The sequence below is a fragment of the Jaculus jaculus genome, chromosome 9 (genome assembly GCF_020740685.1).
Source record: "Jaculus jaculus isolate mJacJac1 chromosome 9, mJacJac1.mat.Y.cur, whole genome shotgun sequence".
Classification (NCBI taxonomy): Eukaryota; Metazoa; Chordata; class Mammalia; order Rodentia; family Dipodidae; genus Jaculus; species Jaculus jaculus.
Genome location: NC_059110.1, coordinates 134,699,988 through 134,720,799, shown reverse-complemented (window position 1 = coordinate 134,720,799; position 20,812 = coordinate 134,699,988). Strand labels below are relative to the sequence as shown.

Sequence of the window (20,812 nt, the reverse complement as noted above, 5' to 3'; positions counted from 1 at the left end):
GGGTATTGCTCTATCTCAGGCTGACCTGGGAATTCAGGGTGGCCTCGAACTCATAGCAATCCTCCTACCTCGAGTGCTGGGATTAAAGGTGAGGTCCATCACACCGTGCAGTTCTTATGTTCATTCTGTCCCCTCTTCCTTGATGTACTTTGGGCTTTGGAGGGGATGATGTGGATGTACTGATTAAGGCTGAGCACAGAATAGTCACTTACTCTCAGCACTTTGACCAGCTAAGCATATCTCGGCATTAACTGTTGCCACAACGAAAGGAAACTTCTGTGAGTGAGGCTGAGAGCAGCATTAATCATTGGATGTAAACAAATACTGAGAAGGCAGTTTGATGTCCATTTAGTGTGATGAGAAGTGGCTCTTTTATGACTGTGTATAAATTACAGCAATAGCCTGGAGGAAGAACACGTTAATTGTAGCCCAGTTTATCTGCTTCTTGATCCTGCTTAAAATATTTTGGCCAGCAGGGGGAGCCGACGTTATTAACATGACAGTTGCAACAGTTGAGTATGGCAACTCAAACCTTTAATCCCAGCACTTGGGAGGCTGAAGTAAAGACAATTTTTCTGAGTTCAAGGTCAGCCTGGGCTACAGAGTGAGTTCCAGGTCAGCCTGAGCTAAAGTGAGACCCTTTGGGGGGAAAAATATGACAAATGGAAATGAGTTTCAAAAGCTTGTTAGTAGGGCTGGAGAGAGGACTTTGCAGTTAAGGCATTTGCCTAAAAAGCCAAAGGATCTTGGTTCAACTCCCCAGTACCCACATAAGTCAGATGCACAAGGTGGCTGGAAGCCCTGGCATGCCCATTCTCTTCCTCCCCCTCCTCCCTCCCCCACCCTGCCTCTTTCTCTCTCCCTCTCTCAAATAAATAAATAAATACATTAATAAAAAGGTTGTTTGTAAAAGCTGGGCATGGTGGCGCATGCCTCTAAACTCAGCATGTGGGAAGCAGAGGTAGGTGGATCGGTGTGAGTTCAAGGCCACCCTGAGACTGCATAGTGAATTCCAGGTCAGCCTGGGCTAGAGTGAAACCCTACCTTGAAAAAACAGGAAAAATAATTTGTTAGTGATAAAAGTTGATGGAAAGAAATATAAATGATAAATAAGGCATATAAGAAACATTTATATTTTGATAACAAATCAAAAGAATACAGAATATTTTAAAAAAATATTTAAAATTTTTATTTTATTTATTTGAAGGTGGGTATTCTGGCACATGCCTTTAATCCCAGTGCTCGGGAGGCAGAGGTAGGAGGATTGCCATGAGTTTGAGGCCACCCTGAGATACTGATACTTGAGAGAGAGAAAATGGACAGACTGAGCCTTGAGCTGTGAGTAAACTCCAAATGAATGTATCACCTTGTGCATCTGGCTTACATGGTTCCTAAAGAATTGAACCTAGGTTCTTCTGCTTTGCTTAGCTAAGCCATCTCTCCAGCTCTTAGAAAACATTTTATATTTATTTATTTTATTCATGAGAGAGAGAAAGAGAACATGCCAGGGCTTTATCTGCTGCAAATGAACTGCAGAATCATGTGCTACCATGTGCATCTGGCTTACTATGGCATTGAACCTGGGTCCTTAGGCAGTCGCCTTAACTGCTAAGCCATCTCTCCAGCCCTGATAAGTTTTTTTTTGTTTGTTTGTTTTGTTTTTCAAGGTAGGGTCTTGCTCTAGGCTTGCAGGCTGACCTGGAATTCACTATGTAGTCTCAGAGTGGCCTTGAACTCAAGGCCATGCTCCTAACTCTGCCTCCTGAGTAACTGGCATTAAAGATGTGCACAACCATGCCCAGCCTCTGATAGTTTTTTTTTTTAAACCTATTAAATTGACTGTTAAAGTGCTAAATTCTCCTAAAAATTGGTAGTAGAAATGTGCACTGGGTCCAATCTGTGAGGACAATATTTTGGTAGCATATATCAACAGACAAAAAAATGTCCTTTTATCCTTCCATTTCTAGGCATTTATTTATTTATTTATTTATTTATTTATTTATTTATTTTGAGGTAGGGTCTCACTCTGGCCCAGGCTGACCTGGAATTCACTATGTAGTGTCAGTGTGGCCTCGAGCTCACAGCGATCCTCCTACCTCTGCCTCCTGAGTGCTGGGACTAAAGGTATGTGTCACCACGCCTGGCTCTAGGCATTTAATTTTAGAAGACAAAGATTTTTGAATAAAGAGATTCATTGGCATTATTTTTTCTAGTGAGATTGAGAATAAACTTAAATGAACAGCAAGAATAATGAAAGATACATTATATGTAGATATTTTTTGTCTCTCTGTTATACATGTACACACACATTTTTAAATATAAGGTCTTGGTATGTAGCTCAAGCTGGGCTCAGTTCTCAGGTTCTTGCCTCACACTCCTGAATGTTGGGATTACAAATGTGTGCCTGCTACACTTAAAAAAATAACTTTTTCCCCTTCAAAGGTGGGGTCTCACTTTATCCCAGTCTGACCTGGAATTCTGTAGTCCCAGGCTGGCTTCAAACTCACAGTGATCCTTTACCTCTGCCTCCCAAGTGCTGGGATTAAAGGTGTGCACCCCCATGCCTGGTTAAATATATTTTTTAATTTTTTTTTGTTTGTTTTTATTTATTTGAGAACGATAGACAGAGAGAAAGATACAGATATAGAGAGAATGGGCATGCCAGGGCCTCCAGCCACTGTAGACGAACTCCAGAGTGTGCCCCCTTGTGCATCTGGCTAATGTGGGTCCTGGGGAATCGAGCCTCAAACTGGGGTCCTTAGGCTTTTCAGGCAAGTGTTTAACCATTAAGCCATCTTTCCAGCCCAATTATTATTACTGTTTTTTTATTAAAGAGGAGGAAGAGATACAGAGATGAGGGGATGCATGCCATGGTCTCTCGCCACTGCACATGAAGTTCAGGCACATGCTATATGCACCTGGATTTATGTAGGTAGTGGAGATTTAAACCTAGGCCATCAGGCTTTGCAAGGAAGCACTTAAATTTTTTTTTTTTTTATTTATTTGACAGAGAAAGGGCGGGGGGAGAATGGGCACGCCAGGACTTCCAACCACTGCAAATGAACTCCAGACACATGCGCCCCCTTGTGCATCTGGCTAATGTGGGTCCTGGGGAATCGAACCAGGGTCCTTTGGCTTTACAGGCAAACGCCTTAGCTGCTAAGCCATCCCTCTAGCCCAAGGAAGCACTTTTAACAGTTGGGCCATCTCTCCAGCCCTAAAATGTCATTCTTTCCTCCCTTGAATTGTCTTGGTACCCTTGTCCAAAAAAAAAAAAAAAAAAAAAAGCCTAGAAAGATGGCTTAGTGGTTATGGCATTTGCTTGTGGAGCCTAAGGACCCAGGTTAAATTCCTTACATAAGGACCCACATAAGCCAGATACACAAGAGGATGTATGTGTCTGTATTTCTTTTGCAGGGGCTAGAAGCCCTGGCGTGCCCATTCTCTCTATCTGCCTTTCTCTTTCTCAAAATATGTAAGTAAAGTTTTTAAAAAACAACAGTTAACTGGGCTGGAGAGATGACAGCATTTAAAAGTGCTTACTTGCAAAGCCTGATGTCCTGGGTTCGATTCCCCAATACCTGTGTAAAGCCAGATGTAAAACGATGGTGCATGTGTCTGGCATTGCATTTGCAGTGGCAAGAGACCCTGGTATGTCCATTTTCATTCTCTCTTCTCTCTCTACGTAACCCCGCCTCCCCAAACAACAACAACAAAACAGAGCTTTTAAAAAATAGTTACCTGTCAGTAGCTGGGTGTGGTGGCACATGCCTTTAGTCCCAGTACTGGGGAGGCAGAGGTAGAGGGATCACCATGAGTTTGAGGCTGCCCTGAGACTGCATAGTAGATTCCAGGTCAGCTTGAGCTAGAGACCCTACCTCAAAAACACAAACAAACAAACAAAAAAAGCTGTGTGCGGTGGTGCACGCCTTCAATCCCTGCACTTGGGAGGCAGAAGTGGGAGGGTCACTATGAGATTGAGGCCACCCTGAGACTACATAATGAGTTCAAACAAAAAGTTACCTAAGGGGCTGGAGAGATGGCTTAGCGGTTAAACGCTTGCTTGTGAAGCCTAAGGACCCCGGTTCGAGGCTCAGTTCCCCAGGTCCCACGTTAGCCAGATGCACAAGGGGGCGCACGCGTCTGGAGTTCGTTTGCAGAGGCTGGAAGCCCTGGCGCGCCCATTCTCTCTCTCTCCCTCTATCTGTCCTCCTCTCTGTGTCTGTCACTCTCAAATAAATAAATAAATAAAAATTTAAAAAAGAAAAAGTTACCTAAGAAAAATGAAGTTATGAAATTTGCAGAAAAATGGATGGACCTGGAAAGGATTATACTAAGTGAGGTAACCCAGGCCCAGAAAGCCAAGTGCCACATGTTCTCTCTTGTATGTGGATCCTAGCTACAGATGACTGGGCTTCTGCGTGAGAATGAAAATACTTAGTAGCAGAGGCCAGTAAGTTAAAAAGGAGACATAAAGGGAAGAGAAAGGAAGGAGGAGGATACTTAATAGGTTGATATTATATATATGTAAGTACAATGATTGTGATGGGGAGGTAATATGATGAAGAATGGAATTTTAAAGGAGAAAGTGTGGGGGGAGGGAGGGAATTAACATGGGATTTTTTTATAATCATGGAAAATGCTAATAAAAATTTAAAAAAGGGGCTGGAGAGATGGCTTAGCGGTTAGGCACTTGCCTGTGAAGCCTAAGGACCCTGGTTCGAGGCTCGATTCCCCAGGACCCACGTTAGCCAGATGCACAAGGGAGCGCAGACGTCTGGAGTTTGTTTGCGGTGGCTGGAAGCCCTCGTGCACCCATTCTCTCTCTCTCTCTAACTGCCTCTTACTCTGTCTGTCATTCTCAAATAAATAAATAAAAATAAATTTTTTTTTTAAAAAGTTACCTGTCAATGTAAGGGATTTATTTTTTTTTTTATTTTTAATTTTTTGCTTTTTCGAGTTAGGGTCTTACTCCAGTCCAGGCTGACCTGGAATTCACTACGGAGTCTCAGGATGGCCTCGAACTCACGGCAGTCCTCCTACCTCTGCCTCCCAAGTGCTGGGATTAAAGGCGTGCACCACAGGCCTGACCAATTTTTTTTAATTTAAAATTTAATTTATGTGAGAGACTGTGTGTGTGTGTGTGAGAGAGAGACAGAGAGAGCGAGCATAAATGAATAGGGGCACACCAAAGCCTTAGCCACTACAAACAGACTCCAGACACATGCACCACCTTGTACATCTGGCTTACATGGGTAGTTGGGAATCAAACCTGAGCCCTTAGGCTTTGCAGGCAAGCACCTTAACCACTAGGCAATCTCTCCAGCCCCAGAGTAATTCTGGAAAATGCAAATCTGAACATCTAACACTACTCTTTTGTAATCACTAAAAGACTAAAGTCTTAATGGATTTTCACTGGTATCACACTTCCTTCTCCAGCTGCTCTCCTTGCTCTCGCTCTCAGATCTTGGGCTATCAGAACTTCTGTTTCTCAAACAGTCCACTTTCTCTCTTGCTCTCAGATCCCTGACCATGCTATACCTCCTTCCCAGAGCCCTTGTCCCCAAATCCTCTTTGCATGGCTTCTGTGTGTTCTACGGGTGATCGCCTATGGCTTTCCTGGTCCCAAGATCAGGACCCCTTCTTCAGGGTTACTTTTTTTTACTTTTCGAGGCAAGCCCAAGTGTGCCCTCCCCCCTTTTTTATGCGAGAGAGAGAGTGAGAATGAGAGTGAGAGTGAGAGAGAATTGGTACACCAGGACCTCTATCCACTGTAATCAAACTCCAGACACAAGTGCTCTCTTGTGCTCATGTTCAACCTTGCATGCTTGTGTCACTGTGTGTCTGGCTTATGTGGGATCTGGAGAGTTGGACATGGGTCCTTAGACTTCGCAGTTTTATATTCATGTAGCATCATACAACCTTTTCATCACACAGTTTGTATATACTGTGACAAGTAAATGTCATTCTTTCCACAAGGTCTGTAGCAACAGGGCCTGCATCATTTTGGTCCCCGATTTTCTGGCACATAATAGATTGTTTTTTGCAGGTTTCAAGGTCTCAGGGTGGCCTCGACCTCATGGCAGTCCTCCTACTTCTGCCTCCCAGTGTTGGGATTAAAGGTGTGTGCTGCCACGCCTGGCGTAAGGGATTTTTTTGTAAGTTATTTTGAATTTCTTTGATCTGTGTGGTGGTTTTGAATGTAAATGTCCCTATAGCTTGTAGTAGTTTTTTTTAATTAATTAATTTATTTATTTGAGAGCGACAGACACAGAGAGAAAGACAGATAGAGGGAGAGAGACTCCAGACGCGTGCGCCCCCTTGTGCATCTGGCTAACGTGGGACCTGAGGAACCGAGCCTCGAACCAGGGTCCTTAGGCTTCACAGGCAAGCGCTTAACCGCTAAGCCATCTATCTCTCCAGCCCGCTTGTAGTATTTTTGACAATAAGCTTCCCAACTTAAAGTCTCTGGCAGTCAGAGCCCTGCTGGAGGAGGCATGTCGCTGGGGGTGGATCTTGAGGCCAGCCCCATGTTGTTTTTAGAGTCAGCTCTTGCTTGCTGGTGCTGACTGTTGTCTCTTTGCTATGGATGTGTGATCAGTTGAGCTTCATCCCTGTGGAAGAAACTTCTGGAATCTAACCCTAAAATACCCCCTTTCTTCCCAGCAGCTACTTCTGGTCGGGTGTGTATTGAGAAGGCAGTGCAATGTCTGTATTCTTGCCTGCCTGGTCTACTGGCCTCACCCTTGCGTGCTGGTATTATAGGTGTGAGGTACCACACACCACTGAGTAATGGCCATTTTCAGAATCTTCTGGGGGCTGGAGAGATGGTTTAGTGGTTAAGGCATTTGCCTGCCAAGGTTAACAACCCAAGTTCCATTCCCCAGTACCCATGTGAAGCCAGAATCACAAAGTGGCACATCTGTCTGGAGTTTAATTGCATGGTAGTGCACACCTTTAATCCCAGCACTTGTGAGGTGGAGGTTGGAGGATTGCTGTTAAGATCGAGACCACCTTGAGACTACATAGTGACTTTCAGGTCAGCCTGGGCTAGAAGGAGACCTTACATCGAAAAACAAAAACAGGGCTAGGTGTGGTGGCGCATGCCTTTAATCCCAGCACTTGGGAGGCAGAGGTAGGAGGATCACCATGAGTTTGAGGCCACACTGAGAACTACCAAGTGAATTATAAAAAAGGAAGAAAAACCAAAAAAAAAATTTTTTTTAATGTATAAGTTTTTTATTTCTGTTAAAAAGTTATTTCTGGGGGCTGGAGAGATGGCTTAACAGTTAAGCGTTTGCCTATGAAGCCTAAGGACCCCCGTTTGAGGCTCCATTCCCCCAGTACCTACATAAGCCAGCTGCACAAGGTGGCCCATGCATCTGGAGTTCGTTTGCAGTGGCTGGAGGCTCTGATGCACACATTCTCTCTCTGTGTCTTTCTCTCTGTGCCGCTCTTAAATAAATAAATAAAAACAAAAAAGAAAGTTATGTCTGGGCTGGGTGGTTAAAGGTACTTGCTTGCAAAGTCTGATGGCCCAGGTTCATTCCATAGTACCTATATAAAGCCAGATGTAAAAAGTGATGCATGCATCTGGAGTTCATTTGCAGTGGCAAGAGGCCCTAGTATGCCCATTCTCTCTCTCCCTCCCTCATTACAAATCAATCAATCAATATTTTAAAAAAGAATATAAAAGTAAGATTTGAGATAGAAACAGTATAAATATAATCAGATCAAAGTTATTTTTTTTGACATATGTAATCTGGCCTGGTCTCAAACTTTCTATGTAGGGAATGGCTTTAAACTTTTGACTCTCTTGTCTCTACTTCCTAATTGCTGGAATTATAAGTATGGGCTACATGCCTGGCTCTTAGAATTTTCTATAAATAAGATTATGTTATCTGTAGATAAGTTTTTATTTCTTCTTTTCTTTTTAAAATATTTTTTGGTATTTCATTTTTATTTATTTGAGAGGGAGAGAAAGAGGCAGATAGAGAAAATGGGCGCTCCAGGGCCTCTAGCTGCCGCAAATGAACTCTAGACTCATACATCACCTTGTGCATCTGGTTTACGTGGGTCCTGAGTGATTGAACTTGGGTCCTTTGGCTTTGCAGGCAAGTGCCTTAACTGCTTAGCCATCCCTCCCACCAGCGCTATTTCTTCCTTCTAACCCAATTTTTTTTTTTTTTGTGATTTAAATAGTTATTTATATATTTGAGAGGGAGAGAATGGCTACTCGAGGGCCTGTTGCCACTGTACAGGAACTCCAGACTCATGTGCCACCTTCTACATCTGGCTTACTTGGGTACTGGGAAATCAAACTTGGGTCCTTAGGCTTTGCATGCTAAGCTATCTCTGCAGCCTTCCTCCCTCCCTCCCTCCTCCTTCCCCCTCTCTTTGTTCTTTATTTGAGGTAGGGTCTTGCTCTAGCTGGGCTGGCCTGGGCTTAGTCTCAGGCTAGCCTGGAGCTCACGGTCACTCTCCTACCTCAGCCTCCCTGGTGCTGGGATTAAAGGCGTGGGCCACTACCTCTCCTGTTGCTTTTTAATTCTTCTGTTGACTAATAGTGTGTGCTACAACCATTAGTACAGCGTTGAATAGAAGTGGAGAAAAAGGACATACTTGTTTTGTTCTTAATTTTAGGGGGAAGCATTTAGTTGTTAACTATTAATATTTTGGGCTTGGGGCTGTGTGGAGATATAGCTCAGTGGGTAAAAGATCCCTAGTACTCATGTGTTTATTTGAGGGGGGCCCAGATAGAAAGGGTGTGCCAGGGCCTTCAGTCACTGCAGATGAACTCCAGATACGTGCACCACCTTGTGCATCTGGCTTATGTGGGTCCTGGGGAATCAAACCTGAGTCCTTTGTGTCTGCAAGCAAATGCCTTAACTGCCAAGCCATCTATCCAGTCCTCAGTCTTTTTTTTTTTTTTTTCGTGGTAGGGTTTCACTCTGGCCTAGGCTGACCTGGAATTCACTATGTAGTCTCAGGGTGGTGTTGAACTCATGCCAATCCTCCTACCTCTGCCTCCCGAGTATTGGGATTAAAGGCGTGCACCACCAGTCCAGCTTTCTTACTCTTTTTCTCTTTTGTATGTTGCTGGATTCATTTTGCTTCATTGAGTTTTTTTTAGATCTATATTCACAAGGGATATTAATTTAAATAGTTTTATTATGAGGTTTTTGTATCAAAGTAATGATGGCTTCATTGAATGAATTCAGATATGTCTGTCTTTATTGTGAATTAATTTTGGCTTAACTTTGAACATTTGTTTAGCAATAGTAAAATCTAATTGCCTAATTACTCAATGACGAAAATAGTCAATAGTCAATAGTATTACTATTTTAAAAATCTATTATTGGGGCTGGAGAGATGGCTTAGCGGTTAAGCATTTGCCCGTGAAGCCTAAGGACCCTGGTTCGAGGCTTGATTTCCCCAGGACCCATCTTAGCCAGATGCACAAGGGGCCACATGCATCTGGAGTTTGTCTGCAGTGGCTGGAGGCCCTGGTGCACCCATTCTCTTCTCTTTCTACCTGCCTCTTTCTCTGTCCATCACTTTCAAATAAGTAAATCAAAATAACCAAAAAAAAATTTTAAAAATCTATTATTGGGGGCTGGAGAGATAGCTTAGCGCTTAAGGCACTTGCCTGCAAAATCTAAGGATCCAGGTTCGATTCCCCAGTACCTATGTAAGGCAGATGTACAAGGTGGCACATGCATCTGGAGTTCATTACAGTGTCTGGAAACTCTTTTTTTTTTAATTTTTAATTTTTTGCTTATTTTTACTTATTTGAGAGCAACAGAGATTAAGAGAGAAAGAGGCAGATAGAGAGAGAGAGAATGGGCGCGCCAGGGCCTCCAGCCACTGCAAACCGAACTCCAGACGCGTGCGCCCCCTTGTGCATCTGGCTAACGTGGGTCCTGGAGAATCGAGCCTCGAGCCGGGGTCCTTAGGCTTCACAGGCAAGTGCTTAACCGCTAAGCCATCTCTCCAGCTCCTGTCTGGAAACTCTTAAGTGCCCTTTCTCTCTTTCTTTTTCTCTTTCAATAAGTAAAATAAACAAATAAATACAATACTTTAAAATTAAAAAAAAATCTGTACTACTGAACTTGCTACAATCAGAAGAAATCTAGAAACTTTTCCTAGGGCATTAGCACATATTTGAGAATGAAAGGAGCATGCAAAATTAAATATAACTGGATTACGTCATAAATACTCCTTTTCTAGACCTTTTGCCTATCTTGAGACATTCAGGGTAGAGGTAACAAATCCATCCCTTATATCCCTGCTTCCTACTCACTTCCCTTAACCTCTCCTCTGAGTGTTTTTGAGGTACTTACTTTGTTTTGCTTATGCCCTAAATAACATCTGATTGTAGAATTCTTGTGATGAGTGAGGCAGGTTCAGAAAAAGAAGAAAGAATCGGAAACATAAGCCTAGTGAAAATTTGCTAATTGATCTCTGATCAATTAGTGGTGGTTTTTATTTATTTACAGTAACAATGGGGCTGAAGAGATGGCTTAGTGGGTAAGGCTTTTGCCTGTTAAAAGCCTAAGGATCCAAGTTCAGTTCCCTAGTACCCATGTAGGCCAGATGCACAAGGTGGCGCATGCATCCTGAGTTTGTTTACAGTGGCTGGAGGCTCTGGCATACCCATTCTCTTTCTTTATCTGCCTCTTTCTCTCTCTTATAAATAAATAAACTTGGAGTGATGGAGCACACCTTTAATCCCAGCACTGGGGAGGCAAAGGTAGGAGGATTGCTGAGAGTTCGAGGCTACCCTGAGACTACATAGTGAATTCCAGGTCAGCCTGAGCTAGTGTGAGACCCTACCTTGAAAAACCTAAGTAAAGTGCTGGGATTAAAGGCCTGTGCCATCACACCTGGCCTTTTCTTTTTCTTTTCTTTTCTTTTCTTTTTTCTTTTGAGGTAGGGTTTCACTCTAGCTCAGGCTAACCTGGAAATCACTATGAAGGCTTTCTCTTTTTTTTTTTGAAAAGGGGCGGGGAGGGGAATGAATGGCGCTCCAGGACCTCCAGTCACTGCAAATGAGCTTCAGACACATGTGCCACCATGTGAATCTGTTTTACATGAGGAATTGAATCTGAGTCCTGTGGCTTTACAGGCAAGTCCCTTAGCTAAGCCATCTCTCTTCAGCCCAATTGGATCATTTCTTTTTTGGTTTTTTGAGGTAGGGTCTCACTTTGTCCCAGGCTGTCCTGGAATTAACTATGTAATCTCAGGTTGGACTTCCTACCTGTGCCTCCTAAGTGCTGGGATTAAAGGCATGCGCCACCGCACCTGACTCCAATTGGATCATTTCCATGGTGAGATGATAGTTTATGTAAATTCAGGAGCTTGTATTATTAGTATGAGGAGGAAAATTATCTTATTTTATGTGGGATTGATAAAAATGTATTTGTTATTTTGTTTGGTTTTTGAAACAATATTTTAAAGTAGTACATCCTGAAATATAAGTTAATGTTTTGGGTGTGCATGTTACATGTATGCATGTGTTTTTTTCTTATTATTTTTAAAATATTTATTTGAGAGAGAGGTAGAGAAAGAGGCAGATGGAGAGAGAGAGAGAATGGGTGTGTTAGGGCCTCCAGCCACTGCAAACAAGCTCCAGATGCATGCGCCATCTTGTGCATTTGGTTTATGTGGGTATTGAGTAATTTAATCTGGGTTTTTAGGCTTTGCAGGTTAAGTGCCTTACATGCCAAGCCATCTCCAGCCTTTGTATGTGTTTTTGTGTGAGTGTAGGTGCAAACATGCCACAATGTGCTTGTGGAGTTCAAAGGACATTGTTGGTGTTGATCCTTGCCTTCTTCCTTGTTTAAAGCAGTGTATCTTATTCACCAACACATTTCACTAGGCTATCTGGTGATCTGTGAGCTTCAAAGAGATTCTTCTGTCTCAGCTTCCTCTCACTGTAGGTGTCTAAAATCATGGGCATTTGGTTTTACATATCTCCAGGGATCCCAACTGTGCATTTAGTCTTATGTGGAGAATGCTTTATCTACTGAGCCATCTCCTAGCCCCAAAACTAACCTCTATGTTAACTGACTTCAATTAAGAGAAATCTTAGAGAGAGATCTAATTTATTTGCTTTTTATGAATTTTTTTTCTGAGAAATCTAATTTAAATTGGTTCAAGCAATCAAGAAATGTTTCTTGCCAGGTGTGGTGGCACATGCCTTTAATTCCAGCACTCCTGCTGGCCTGGGCTAGAGTGAGACACTACCTGGAAAAAGCCCCAAACTAGACCAAAACAAAAAGAAACGGTCCTTGTTTCGTTGTTTCAATGTAGCTGGAGTCCAGATGTCAGGATTGGTTGTTAGTATAGTTCAATGCTGTCCTCAGTGGCCTAAGTTCTTGCCAGCTCTCTGTTCTGCTCTTTTTAAAATTTTACTATTTAAAAGGAGGGACTATTTTTTCCTCCATTTCACTGTAAGATGGAAGGTTTTCTCCAGTTCTGCTCAAGTTGTTTCATACTCAGTCCTAACCAGTCACTGGTAAAGACAGTGGGTTTAAACTAGTCATGATAAGCCAGGTGTAATGGCTTATATCCTTTTTATTTTTTTTTATTTTTCAAGGTAGGGTCTCACTCTAGTACAGGCTGACCTGGAATTCACTCTGTATTCTTAGGGTGGCCTTGAACTCATGCTTGTCCCCCTCCCTCTGTCTCTGAGTGCTGGGATTAAAGGAATCCACTACCACATTCTGCTGGGGCTCACATCTAGCACTGAGCAGGCAGAGGGAGTAGGATCCACAGCCTGAGACTAACAGTGAATTCCAGGTCAGCCTGGTCTACAACAAGACACCCTACCTTGAAAAACTCAAAAACAAACAAACAAAAACAATACAAAACAACAACAAAAACCAAATAAGGATAGGGTGGATATTGAACATTCTAATCATGTCGATTCTAGGAGTAATTTGAAAAGTTGGGTTATATGTGGGTTTTGTTATTATTGTTGCTTATTTTTCTTTGTGTGGGTGGGTGGGGGGTTGTTTTATTGTTTGTTTGTTTTTTTTAAACTAGGAAGGGTGCTTTTAATTGAGTTATACATTCAAATAAAGGAGTTGGAAGCCAGGTATAGTTGGTCATACTTTTTTTTTCAGTTTGCTTTTTTTTTTCTCAATTTTTATTAACATTTTCCATGATTATAAAAAATATCCCATGGGGTAATACCCTCCCTCTCCTCCCCCCACTTTCCCCTTTGAAATATTCTTTTTTCTTTGTGGGACATATCACACTATGAATCCTGGAAATCACTATTTAAGCCCAGGCATGGGAGATCCTTCTGCTTGTGCCTCCCAAGTGCTGGGATTACAGGGATGTGTCACTGTGCTAAATTGCATGGATTTTTTTGGGGGGGAGGAGGGAATGGAGTTTGGAGGAGGGTCTCACTTTAGTTCAGAGTGAACTGGATCTCACTTTGTAGTTCCAGGCTGGCCTTGAACTCACAGGGGGATCTTCCTTTTGAGTATGTCACCATGCCCAGCTCTGTTTACATGGATTAAAAAAAAATATTAATTTTTTATTAACAACTTCCATGATTGTAAACAATATCCCATGGTAATGTCCCCCCCCCCCCCCCGTTTCCTCTTTGAAACTCCATTTTCCATTATATCCCCTTCCCCTCTCAATCAGTCTCTTTTTTGATGTCATGATCTTTTCCTCCTATTATGATGGTCTTGAGTAGGTGGTGTCAGGCACTGTGAGGCCATGGATATCCAGGCCATTTTGTGGCTAGAGGAGCACGTTGTAAGGAGTCCTGCCCTTCCTTTGGCTCTTACATTCTTTACGCCACCTCTTCCTCAATGGACCTCGAGCCTTGGAAGGTGTGATAGAGATACCAGTGCTGTGCACTCCTCTGTCACTTCTTCTCAGCACCATGATGCCTTTTGAGTCATCCCAAGGTCACTGCCATCTAAAAAAGAAGGTTCTCAACCCAAAGTGAGAGTAGCATTAATAGAAGGGTATGAACATTAAGAGACGAGCTTACTGGGCAGTTTGATGAGCCTAGTGTATGCATTTAGCCAGACAACAGCAGATGTGACACCCGTAGGTCTCATGATTGTCTCTGTTTTAGGTTTTCAGTATCAGGGTGTATTCCCTCCCCTGGAGTGGACCTCCAGTCCAATTAGAGGGCAGTTTGGTTCCCACCATGACAGATGTGCCACTCTTGCACCCGTTGGCTCATTGGGCCTGGCTGGCCAAATACAAGGCTTGCAGTGTCCACTGATGAGTATCTTCATTCCTGGCTGGACCTCTGAATTCTTTTTCTTTTTCTTTTTTGGGCCTCTGAATTATTGATCCTTCTCCATCTCTCAAATGCTAGGATTACAGATATTCATTACTATGTCTAGTTTAGATGGTGGAGATTTTTTTTTAAAGCTTATTGAAGCCAGGCATGATGGCACACATTTTTATTTTTTTAATTTTTTGTTTTTACTTATTTATTAGAGAGAGGGAGAGGGAGGGGGAGAATGGGCATGCCAGGACCTCTGGCTGCTGCAGACGAACTTCAAACACTTGCACCACCTAGTGCATCTGGCTTTCATGGGTCCTGGGGAATTGAACCTAGATCCTTTGTCTTTGCAGGCAAGAGCCTTAACTGCTAAGCTGTCCCTCCAGCCCATTATGGAGGTTTTAAATTTATTTAGGTAGGATCTCATTCTAGACTAGACTAATGTGGAATTCACTGTGTAGTCGTAGTTGGCCTTGAACTCACAGCAGTCCTCCTCTACATCCCAAGGGCTGGGATAAAAGGGTATGTGCCATCATACATGGCTAGATAGTGGAGTTTTTAAGAATTAGGATAGTAACAAGATTATTTTATGGGGGTCTTGCCATATATTTAAGTACAAATTGCAAAAGGCAATACCTTATTTGGTATTTTTCGTTCTGCTAATTTAAATTCCAGAATATTCTGATTAGTGCTTAGTTTACTCTGTGTTAATTCTGGAATTACATGTTAACATCTTGGCTATATAGAGTGGAATTACTCTTTAAGTGGCTGGATTGTGTGTACATGTTTTTAAATTTTTTTGTTCTTATTTTTATTTATTTATTTGAGGCGACAGAAAGAGAAGAGGCAGAGAGAGAGAGAGAGAGAGAGAGAGAGAGAGAGAGAGAGAGGGGAGAGAGGGTGCGCCAGGGCTTCTAGCCACTACAAACGAACTCCAGACGGGTTCGCCCCCTTGTGCATCTGGCTAACGTGGGTCCTGGGGAATCGAGCCTTGAACCAGAGTCCTTAGGCTTCACAGGCAAGCGCTTAACCGCTAAGCCATCTCTCTAGCTCATGTGTGTACATGTTTTTAAAATCAGCTAAATCTCTAGGATTATAAATTGAGCCCAAACTAAGGATCTTTTCTGTTTGTTTGTTTGTTTGTTTTCTCCAGGTAGGGTTTCGCTCCAGCCCTGGCTGATCTGGAATTCAATATGTACTCTCAGGGTGGCCTTGAACTCACAGTGATCCTTCTACCTCTACCTCCCAAGTGCTGGGATTAAAGGCATGTGCCACCATGCTCAGTTTGGATCTTTATCTAGATAGGTGTACATATATTACTCTGTCCTTTGTGTAGTTTGATCCTGTGACTTTAGGCTGTCAACTTTTTTCCCCCCACTGTGTACTCCCAGGGTGGACTTGAACTCACTGTGATCCTCCTTACCTCTGCCTCCCAACTTACAATATTTGAAAACCATGATTATGCTCCTGTGTGGATTTTTTTCAAGACTACATGTAGAAGTGCAGAGACTATAGGCGCATATGCTGTAGGAGCTGGTAAATTGGTATAACTGTTTGGACTGACTTAAACTGTTCTGTGACCATAGGGAGGTTGCTTTTTTGAGAAGTGACACATAGCACCGGATATTGGTTCTGGTAAACCACAAAAAACGTATTGAGAATTTTGCATCTCCCTCTTTGGTAGATGATATACCTTTCTCATAAGCTGAATTTGTTGTTGGAACCAGCTTTTTTTTCAGTCCTTTAATTTTGGTGAATCTTTGTTTTGTCACCTTCACAATTTTACCTGTCTTCTTGTATGCTCGCGCTCACTCGTATGCATACATTTGGCATCTGGCTTTATGTGGATGCTGGGGATTTGAACCCAGGCCGGCTTTGCAAGCAGGCACCTAACCACTGAACCATCTTCATAGCTCACTTCGTTTTAGAATATGGTGGATTTGTGTTTTGTGTAATTTGGCCTTTTAAAAAATATTTATAAAATGTGTGAGAGAGAATATGAATTGGCGTGCCAGGGCCTCCAGCCACTGCAAACAAGCTCCAAGCTCCATATGCATGTGCCACCTTGTGCATCTGGCTTACATGGGTCCTGGGTAATTGAATCGAGGTTGTTTGTCTTTGCAGGCATGTCCTAAACGCTAAGGCATTTCTCCAGCCCGAGACCATGTTTTTTGATCACAAGATTGTTCTGACAAACTGGTAGTGAGACATGATAAGGTGTCATCACTTTAACTGTGGTAGGAAAGTAACAAATTCGCTTCTTGTAAACTTTTAACATGACAGTGAACTTTAATTTGGTCGTGGCAGGAAGCATATAACTAAACTCATTGTGTAACGCCTTTTGCCTATTTTGGCGGATATGCCAAGCCATGACATCCAAAACTAGAAGCTTGTTTCTTAACGAAAACTACAGTTCCCAGCAGGCCTGGCGCTGGCGGACCATCACTTCCCCTGTGGCTCCCGGCTGCCCCTGCCCGGGCTAGCCAGGCGCGGGCCCCGGCTCGCGCCTGCGCAGTGGCATCCGCTTTTTTCCCCTTGGTTTGGCGGCTGCGGAGCTCAGCGCCAGCGCCAGTGCCCAACCATGCTGCAGTGTACCGAGGCCGACTGTAGGACAAAGGGCGAGCGCGGGGGCCGCGCCACTGCTCGGAGAGCCTCCTGCCCCGCTCAGAGCGCGGCGGGCCCTGGTACCCTAGTGTGGCGACAGCCTCGGCCGCCTTCACCGTGCACACATCTCGCTCACGTCCTTGCCCGGCCAGCCGGCCCTCCCTGTAAGGCTGGCGCGCAGGGACTCTGATGGCGTCAGTGCCTCAGGTTAGCCTCCCCTCCGTCGGAGCCAGGGCCGCGCTCGGTCTGCCGCAGTGCCGCGTGCCGCCGCCGCACGTCCTAGGCGGCGGGACCCGGCGCTGCGGCTTCCGCAGGCAGAGGTGCACCCGCGGCCACCGCGGCGAGCGGCCATGACTGAGGCGGCGGCGGCGGAGGGCCGCGCCTCCTGGCGGCCCGCGGGGGCGGCGCGGCGGGCGCCCCCTGGCGGCGCGCCGGGGCGGAGCGGCCCTTCGCCGCCGCAGCCGCAGCCGGCGGAGGCGCTGCTGTCCCTCCTCCCCGTGTCCCCGGCGCTCGCCCGCTCGCTCGCTCGCTCCATTCTCCCTCCGCTTCAGATTAAAGGGGGGGAGGGAAAAGGAGCTCGGCCGCCATTTTCCCAGTGCCGCCGCCACCGCCGCCACCGCTCGCCGAGCCGGCGGCAGAACCGGGCGTCGTAGCGAAGTCGACTCGTCTCGCCGCGGCGGCGAGGTGGGGGCGGCCGGCCGGAGCGCGCTCCCCGGCCGGGAAGGAGCACCCGGGGGTGGCGGCCGGGGTGCGGGTTCGGGTGCAGACGGCGGTGCTTGTTTGTGCGGGGCGGGGGGGCGCCTTTACCCTCTGCCCCCGCCCGCCCGCCCGCCCGCCCGGGCTGCGGTCTCGGGCCGTGCCCGGGTTCCGCCGGAACGGAGGAAGGCCGGAGAAAGGGCCCGAAAGAGAAGAAAAAGCGGCCGCTCCCCGCCGCCGCCTTCCCCTCCCCCTCCGCCTCGCCCCCCCGCCCGGAAAGTCAGGGCGGCTCCGGGCGCCGGGGGGGAGGAGAGCGGCGGGCCGGGCCGGGCCGGAGCCTCCGCCGCGCGCCCCCGCCCGCTGGCCCTGGGCGCCCAGGCCGGGGGGCTGTTTGCAAACTGCGCCCATTTTGTGGGGCCGAATCCGCCCGGGCTACGCTCCTCCATCACGTGGTAGGTGCTGCTGCTGCTCCTCTCCTCCTCCTCCTCCTCCTCCCGCTGCCCTTTCTCCTTCGCCTCGCTCTCCCTGTGGCTCCCATTTCTCTCTCTCTTTGTTAGTTGTAACTAGAAAGGCCGGGCAGGGGAAGAAAAATCCTGGGAACTTTAAATGGCCTCTCCGGGCTTCCCCGCTGCGGGTCCGGGCTGGGAGGCGCCCCAAGGGCGGGGGTGTGCGGGGGCCCTTCCCCACCAGCTGCCTGCCGCCTCGTTCGCCGGGCTTTCCTTTGGCGTTCTATTTAAAAAGGCGGCCTGGAGAACATGGTTTATTCCCGTAAAAAATAAAAACAAAACCCAAAACAAACTCTGGCTCTCGCCTTGAACTTCTCATGACTGCAAAAGGCCTTTCTTTGCTTGAACACATATGTTTCATCGTTTGTATCACAACTGTGTTAGCATTTATTATATTTGTTGCCTGTAAATTGAGGTCACTTAGGTTTTCAAACCTAGCCTCCCTCAAGCCTACTTTTTTTTTTTTTAAACTAAAGAGGAAGAGACATTTATTTGGCTTTTAAGTGAGTTTTGGAATCCTGCCTTTTGGGGGGCCTCTTTTCCGGCCGACGTTCTTTTGATTTGCAACAAATAGTTTAATTGTTTTTCCATATTGTAAACAACCACCATTTTCCAAGTTTTACTTAAAAATCCTTTTGCTTTTCCAGTGTTGGAATCGCAATGTGAATTTTTAGGAAACACGTTACTTAAATATTGCTTATTGATTGCCTTAGGGGAAAAGGGGTGACATGATGGCGCCACTTTAAATTGCTCTTTCCTCCTCTTTTCCTTGTTCATTCTGGAGGTCACTGGAGTATTTTCCGTGACCTATTAATAAAACTGCACTTGAAGATGTTAGCAGTACAACTCGTAGGGGCTAGATTTAGGTACCTTAAGGGTCGAGAGACCTGAATCCCATGGTCCTCAAAGTTGCGAGAAATCTCTCCAGTCCTCCAGCCTCGCCTCCCTCCCCTCCATTCACAATCCTGGTGTTGCCATCTCCTTTGTCACGTGGCTAGGAATTATTGTGGTTTTTTGTTTGTTTGTTTGTTTTGAGGGTGTATGTTATATTTTAAATTGTTGGTTAGAAGAATCTTCCCTCTCACCATTGGAAAGATCAAAATGTTTTTTTTTTTTTTGGTTATACAGTTGGAGAACATTTTTAAAATAAACGATAAAATTACATAATCTTTGCCTTGCATAATCATGATATAGTTACAGATTGTTACTAAACTTCTTTTCAAAAGTACTTTCAAGCAGAGAAAATAGTTACATTAGAATGTTTTCTATTTCTCCGAATGATCTGTAATTTATATTTTCCCTGCTTTTTAGGCCATTTAAAGTACCAGTATTTATAAAGGCATAAGTGGGTGTGTTTTCTCTCCCCTTTTTAATGGTCTGTGCTTGGTTTCTTTTCTTACATACTTTTACTATAAAGGTTAGAAAATTTGCAATTGATTGCAGGGGTTGACAGTTCAGTTTCTTCTGAAAGAGGGTGCTTTTAATAGTCGTTTTTTTTTTTTTAACATAAGGGTATTTCATTAAGATTTCTGTTGTGTAGAGAAATTTTATCTATAGTCTTAACTTTAGAATATTATTCTGATATGTGATTCTTGTCAGGTTTTCCAACAAATTGAGTAAATTCCCATTACAAGATACATAGCAATTTTCTGTTGTTTTCTTCATAAGTTACTAGACTTTTAAAGAGAAATGTAGTGATCCTTTAGCAAGTATTGGTCTGCTTTCCGTTACCACACATGTTTTCAATGGTTTGGATCATTTTCTTTGCTAACAGTTACATCATGTCATGTGATGTGCAGTGTGATGTGTGGTTCTAAAAATAAAGGAAGGTAAAAATGCTCATCCCCTTGGGAATTTAAGAAATTATTATAAATATGACATAACTACCTTTAGTCATGGAATTCTGAATTGGATTTCCAGTAAGTTTATCCAGCAAAGTGAACAAGTCCTTTGCCTTTTAGCGTATTTAATGTGTTTTTTAGTGACCTCAAGATTTGAGGTGGTTGACTTGCTCAAGTGTGAACTACTTGGAAACAGTAGATGTCATAAAGTTTTTTAATATCTGTATTCTCATAAAGGTTACTTTTTGGTAACTACCTCATGTAGAAGTATTTGTTTTGTATCTGTACACAGTTAAGAGAGTTAAGTTTTATTAGAACTTTTGAGATGGAGTGGGTAGGTAAAGTCCACCTATAGGAATTTGTTGAAGTATTGAATTGTGTTCTTGAATCTTTGGTGAAAGCTTAATTCAGGCCATTAGTAATTGTGCGTTACCACAGTGATAACATTAAATTTTTGCCTGCTTTTCTGTTTGCCTGCCTGCACTTGTTATTTCTATAGTTAAACCTGCAGATCACTGTTAGTGACTATCATTATCATGTTGAGTAAAATTCTGGAAGCTAGAAAACAGTAACTTTCATCAGTGAACTTTCATCAAGGTGAGAACAAGGAATCTACAGTCCTATATTTCTACTTTTAGTTTTTAGTTTTTTTGAGGTAGGGTCTCACTTTAGCCTAGGCTGACCTGGAATTCACTGTGTAGTGTCAGGCTGGCCTTGAACTCCCAGCTAAGCCTCCCCAGTGCTGGGATTAAAGGCGTGCACCACCACACCTGGCTAGCCTGGGTCTTTGTATCTGGATTTCTTATTGGTTCGACCACAGACTTTGTTTTAAAGAGAACAAGTTTTGGGTTTGGTTTGTTTTGATTTGACCTGATACATGTCTTTTGTGGTTGGTGATGTTT

At 44.2% G+C, this 20,812-nt stretch overlaps 1 protein-coding gene across 4 annotated transcripts in view; it reads left to right on the top strand.

Moving 5' to 3' along the window:
* Positions 1 to 20,812, top strand: part of Kansl1 (KAT8 regulatory NSL complex subunit 1) — a 169,328-nt gene that overhangs the window by 14,090 nt on the left and 134,426 nt on the right. The window contains exon 1 of one of the 4 annotated variants that reach the window (XM_045158587.1): positions 17,054 to 17,074. The exons of 2 other annotated variants lie outside the window; for them this stretch is intronic. The gene's annotated coding sequence lies outside the window, so the exon portion shown is untranslated. Of the gene's footprint in view, positions 1 to 17,053; positions 17,075 to 17,896; positions 18,016 to 20,812 lie in introns of those variants that run through there. One more of the 4 variants, XM_045158586.1, reaches the window with a different exon arrangement.